Consider the following 6,571-nt stretch of genomic DNA (forward strand, 5'->3'; position numbering starts at 1 on the left):
CAATTTCAATGTATGAATCACAAATGGGTACATTTCCCCCTCCCAGGAACTATGGAGACAATTATGCTTGTAAATTAATCAGTGGTGTAGAGTACTGAAGTAAAACTACTTTAAAGTACTTCTTAAGTATTTTTGGGGGGTATCTGTACTTTACTATTTATATTTTTTTACAACTTTTCCTTTTACTCTACTACATTCCTAAAGAAAATAATGTACCTTTTACTCCATTCAGTGCATTCGGAAAGTATTCAGACCCCTTTACTTTTTTCACATTTTGTTACTTTATAGCCTTATTCTAAAACGTATAATATTTGGGGGTACACACAATAGCCCATAATAACAAAGGAAAAACAGGTTTTCAGATTTTTTTCTAACCTATTAAAAATACAAAACTGAAATATTACATTTACATAAGTATTCAGACCCAATACTCAGTACTTTGTTGAGCACCTTTGGCAGTGATCACAGCCTTTAGTCTTGGGTAGCACACTACAAGTTTGGCACACCTGTATTTGGTGCGTTTCTCCCTTTCTCTGCAGATCTTCTCAAGCTTTGTCAGGTTGGACTGGGAGCGTTGCTGCACAGCTATTTTCAGGTCTCTCCAGAGATGTTAGATCGGGTTCAAGTCCGGGCTCTGGATGGGCTACTCAAGACTTGTCCAGAAGCTACCGCTGCATAGTCTTGTCTGTGTGCTTGGGGTCGTTGTCCTGTTGAAAGTTTAAACCTTCGGCCCAGTCTGAGGTTCTGAGCGCTCTGGAGCAGGTTTTCATCGAGGATCTCTGTACTTTGCTACGTTTATCTTTCCCTCAATCCTGACTCCCAGTCTCTGCCGCTGAAAAACATCCCCACAGCATGATGCTGCCACCACCATGCTTCACTGTAGGGATGGTGCCAGGTTTCCTCCAGATGTAACGCTTGGTATTCAGGCCAAAGATTTCAATCTTGGTTTCATCAGACCAGAGAATCTTGCTTCTCATTGTCTGAGAGTCCTTTAGGTGTCTTTTGGCAAACTCCAAGTGAGCTGTCATATGCCTTTTACTGAGGAGTGGTTTCTATCTGGCCACGCTACCATAAGGCCTGATTGGTGGAGTGCTGCAGAGATGGTTGTCCTTCTAGCAGGCTCTTCCATCTCCACTTCGGAACTCTGGAGCTCTGTCAGAGTGACCATTAGGTTCTTGGTCACCTCCCTGACCAAGGCCCTTCTCCCCCGATTTGCTCAGTTTGGCCAGGCAGCCAGCTCTAGAAAGAGCCTTGGTGGTTTCAAACTTCTTCCATTTAAGAATTATGTAGGTCACTGTGTTCTTGGCGACCTTCAATGCTTCAGAAGTATTTTGGTACCCTTCCCCAGCTCTGTGCCTCGACACAATCCTGTCTCGTTTTCCTTTGACCTCATGGCTTGGTATTTGCTCTGACATGCACTGTCAACTGTGGGATCACATATGGACAGGTGTGTGCCTTTCCAAATGTACCACAGGTGGACTCCAATCAAGTTGAAGAAAAATCTAAATGGAAACAGGATGCACCTGAGCTCAATTTCGAGTCTCATAGCAAAGGGTCTGAATACATGTAAATAAGAAATTTCTGTTTCTTATTTTTAATACATTTGCAAACATTTCGTAAAACCTGTTTTCACATTGTCATTATGGGGTATTGCATATACCTAGATTGATGAGGATTTAAAAAAAAACATTTTAGAATAAGGCTGTAACGTAACAGCCTTACGACTGAACACACGACTGAACAGTAGTCCAGGTGCGACAAAACTAGTTTCTGTAGGACCTGCCTTGTTGATAGTGCTGTTAAGAAGGCATAGCTGCGCTTTATTATGGACAGACTTCTCCCCATCTTAGCTACTGTGGTATCAATATGTTTTACAATCCAAAGTTTACAATCCAGGGTTACTCCAAGCAGTTTAGTCACCCCAACTTGCTCAACTCGCTCAATTTCCACATTATTCAATACAAGATTTAGTTGAGGTTTAGAGTTTAGTGAATGATTTGTCCCAAATATAATGCTTTTAGTTTTTGAAATATTTAGGACTAACCTATTCATTGCCACCCATTCTGAAACTAACTGCACCCCTTTGTTAAGTGTTGCAGTAAATTCAGTCGCTGTAGTAGTTGAAGTGTATAGTGTTGAATTATCAGTATACATAGACACATTGACTTTACTCAAAGCCAGTGGCACGCCATTAGTAAAGATTGAAAAAGTAAAGGGGCCTAGACAGCTGCCCTGGGGAATTCCTGATTCTACCTGGATTATGTTGAGGAGGCTTCCATTAACAGGCTCTGTTAGACAGGTAACTCTTTCTCCACAATATAGCAGGGGGTGTAAAGCCATAACACATATGTTTTTCCAGCAGCAGACTATGATCTATAATGTCAAAAGCCGCACTGAAGTCTAACAAAACAGCCCCCACAATCTGTTTATCATCAATTTCGCTCAGCCAATCAAGTGCTGTGCTTGTTGAACGTTCTTCCGTATAAGCGTGATGAAAGTCTGTTGTCAATTTGTTTACTGTAAAATAACATTGTATCTGGTCAAACACCATTTGTTTTGGTAACAGGCTGATTGGTCAACTATTTGAGCCCGTAAAGGGGGCTTTACTATTCTTAAGTAACGGAATGACTTTTGCTTCCCTCCAGGCCTGAGGGCACACACTTTCTAGTAGGCTTAAATTGAAGATATGGCAAAAGGAGAGGCAATATCATCTGGTATTATCCTCAGTAATTTTCCAAGTTGTCAGACCACCGTGGCTTGTCATTGTTGACAGACAACAATTTTTTCACCACTTCCACACTAATTTTACGGGATTCAAAATTACAATTCTTGTCTTTCATAATTTGGTCAGATATACAGTACCAGTCAAAAGTTTGGACACACCTACTCATTCAAGGGGTTTTCTTTATTTTGTAAAATATTTTCTACATTGTATAATAATAGTGAAGACATCAACACTATGAAATAACACATATGGAATCATGTAGTAACCAAACAATTGTTAAACAAATCTAAATAGATTTGAGATTTTTCAAAATAGCCACCCTTTGCCTTTATGATAGCTTTGCACACTCTTAAGATTCAATCAATCAGCTTCATGAGGAAGTCACCTGGAATGCATTTCAATTAACAGGTGTGCCTTGTTAAAAGTACATTTGTGGAATTTCTTTCCTTCTTAATGCATTTAAGCCAATCAGTTGTGTTGTGACAAGGTAGGGGTGATATACAGAAGATAGCCTTATTTGGTAAAAGACCAGTAGTTGGCAATATCAGTGGGTTTTGTGATGAATGAGCCATCTGATTCAATCAATTATGGATCTGAGTTTGCCCTTTTGCCCAAAATGTCATTAATTTATCTTTGTTTCATCATGTAGTTTATTTTTCTTCAGTTTAGTCACATGATTTCTCAATTTGTAGAATGTTTACCAATTGGTTGTGCAGCCAGACTTATTTGCCTTTCCATTTGCGTCATCCCTCTCAACCATACAATTTTTTGATTCCTCATCAGTCCACAGGGATTTAACAGTTTTTATAGTAATTTTCTTAATGGGTGCATGTTTACTAGTAACTGGGATAAACCATTTCATAAATGTGTCAAGTACAGCGTCTGGTTACTCCTCATTATACACACCATGGACCAACACATCTTATTTACATCAACAACATGGAATCACTACAAGACTTGTATGACCTTTTATATACTATATTAGGCCCAGCCTTTTGAACTCTGGTTTTCCTAGATTTTCCTCTGGATGCTGCTTTAAAGCAAATTTCTGCAGCATTAGGAAAGATGTGATCAATACATGTTGATGATTTAATTCCTGCGTAGGTTGACTGATAACCTGAACCAGGTTGCAGGCACTAATTAGTTTGAAACTTTCTCTTGAGTGGGCAGCCTGAATGAAAGCCATTCAATAGTTAAATCACCCAGAAAATAAACATACAGTGGCTTGCGAAAGTATTCACCCCCCTTGGCATTTTTCCTATTTTGTTGCCTTACAACCTGGAATTCCAATTAATTTTTTTACACATTTGATTTACACAAAATTTTACGCAAAATATTTTTTTATCGCGAAACAAACAAGAATAATAAAAATAAAAAAAACAGAACAATTGAGAGCTATTCACCCTCCAATTGCAATACTTTGAAGAGTCACCTTTTGCAGCAATTACAGCTGCAATTCTCTTGGATTAAGTCTCTATAAGCTTGCACATCTAGCCACTGAGCTTTTTGCTCATTCTTCAAGGCAAAACCGCTCCAGCTCCTTCAAGTTGGATGGGTTCTGCTGGTGTACAGCAATCTTTACTTCATACCACAGATTCTCAATTGGATTGAGGTCTGGGCTTTTACTGGGCCATTCCAAGACATGTAAATGTTTCCCCTTAAACCACTCGGGTGTTGCATTAGCAGTATGCTTAGGTTCATGGTCCTGCTGGAAGGTGAACCTCCATCCCAGTCTCACATCTCTAGACGACTGAAACAGGTTTCCCTCAAGAATTTCCCTGTATTTAGTGTCATCCATCATTCCTTCAATTCTGACCAGTTTCCCAGTCCCTGCCGATGAAAAACATCCCCACAGCATGCTGCCACCACCATGGGGAGCTAGCTTGTCGGGACACCCCATTCTCCCTCGACGAGCTTATAGACATGTCGATCCGACTGGGCAACCTGCTAGCTGCCCACGGGCGTTCAGAGGGGGTCCTGTCAGTTCCACCTCCCAGCCGTCCCGCTCCATCTCTGATGGAGTTGGGAGAAGTTGCATCTAGGGGGACCGGTGGAGGAGGCTCCTCCTGCACCTACTGCGGCCGGAGAGGACACACTTCGGACCGGTGCAGGAGGAGTCCGTCTGGGAGTCAAGATGGCAGGGGGACACTTCTCGGCCACCCCAGGTGAGTAGGCACCAAACTCACCCAGAGCTTCCTGTTGGTCACATGTTTTTATTAGATTTTTTCCCTAGGTTTTTTCCCTCTCTCCAGCATAAGGCGCTAGTCGATTCAGGCGCAGCTGGGAGTTTTATGGATCGTGGACTCGCCCGTAAGTTGGTGATTCCATTGGTGCAGATAGACCCACCCTTCCCCGTGCACTCCTTAGATAGCTGAGCGTTAGGGTCAGGGCTGGTCAGGGAGGCCACGGTTCCGCTGGACTTGGTAACGCAGGGAGATCATAGGGAGCGGATCAGTTTCTACCTTATCAATTCACCTGCGTTTCCAGTGGTGTTGGGGATTCCCTGGCTGGCTATTCACAATCCCCTAATTTCCTGGAGACAGGGGGTTCTTCAATGGTGGTCAGAGGAGTGTTCAGGTAGGTGTATAGGAGCTTCCATCTGTGCCACGTCGGTGGAGAGTCCAGACCAGGTTTCCACTGTGAGCATTCCCCCAGAATATGCCAATTTGGCTATCGCTTTTTGTAAAAAAAAAGCGACCAAATTACCTCCCCATCGACGGGGGGATTGCGTGATAAACCTCCAGGAGAACTCTGCACTTCCCAGGAGTCACGTGTACCCATTGTCACAGGAGGAGACGTTGGCTATGGAGACACATGTCACGAAATCTCTGAGACAGGGGTACATTCGGCGCTCCATGTCACCCGTCTCCTCGAGTTTCTTTTTTTGTGAAAAAAAAGGGAGGGAGGACTGCGTCCGTGCATTGATGAACAAGGTCTAAATTCGATCACAGTGGGATTTAGTTATCCGCTACCTCTCATCGCTATTCTGCCACACGCGCCGCACATGTCTCCCTGCTACGCAAGGTACTTGGGCGACTGCCGGAGCATGACCTATATGTCAAGGCTGAGAAATGTGTGTTCTCCAAACGAGCTGTTTCCATCCTGGGTTAACGCATTTCCACCTCGGGAGTGGTGATGGAGTGTGACCGTGTTAACGCCGTGTGTAATTGGCCGACTCCGACCACGGTAAAGGAGGTGCAGCGGTTTTTAGGGTTTGCCAATTACTACCGGAGGTTTATCCGGGGTTTTGGCCAAGTGGCGGCGCCTATTACCTCACTGCTGAAGGGGGGGCCGGTGCGTTTACGGTGGTCGGCCGAGGCAGATGGAGCTTTCAACCAGTTGAAGGCGCTGTTTACTGACGCGCCCGTGTTGGCGCATCCGGACCCTTCGTTAGCGTTCATAGTGGAGATGGATGCGTCCGAGGCTGGGGTAGGAGCCATGCTGTAACAGCGCTCGGGCACGCCACCGAAGCTCCGCCCCTGTGCTTTCCTTTCTAAGAAGCTGGATCCGGCGGAGCGGAACTATGATGTGGGGGACCGGGAGTTGTTAGCTATGGTAAAAGCCCTGAAGGTGTGGAGACACTGGCTTAAGGGGGGCTAAGCACCCTTTCCTCATCTGGACTGACCACCGCAATCTGGAGTATATCTGGGCGGCAAGGAGACTGAATCCTCGTCAGGCTAGGTGGGCCATGTTCTTTACCCGATTTAGATTTACGATCTCTAATAGACAAGGTTCCCTCAACACTAACGCCGACGCGCTGTCCCGTCTCTATGACACTGAGGACCGGTCCATCGATCCTACTCTCATCCTTCCAGCTTCTAGGCTGGTGGCTCCGGTGGTATGGGA

This window comes from Oncorhynchus mykiss, chromosome 17, assembly GCF_013265735.2.
Source record: "Oncorhynchus mykiss isolate Arlee chromosome 17, USDA_OmykA_1.1, whole genome shotgun sequence".
Lineage (NCBI taxonomy): Eukaryota > Metazoa > Chordata > Actinopteri > Salmoniformes > Salmonidae > Oncorhynchus > Oncorhynchus mykiss.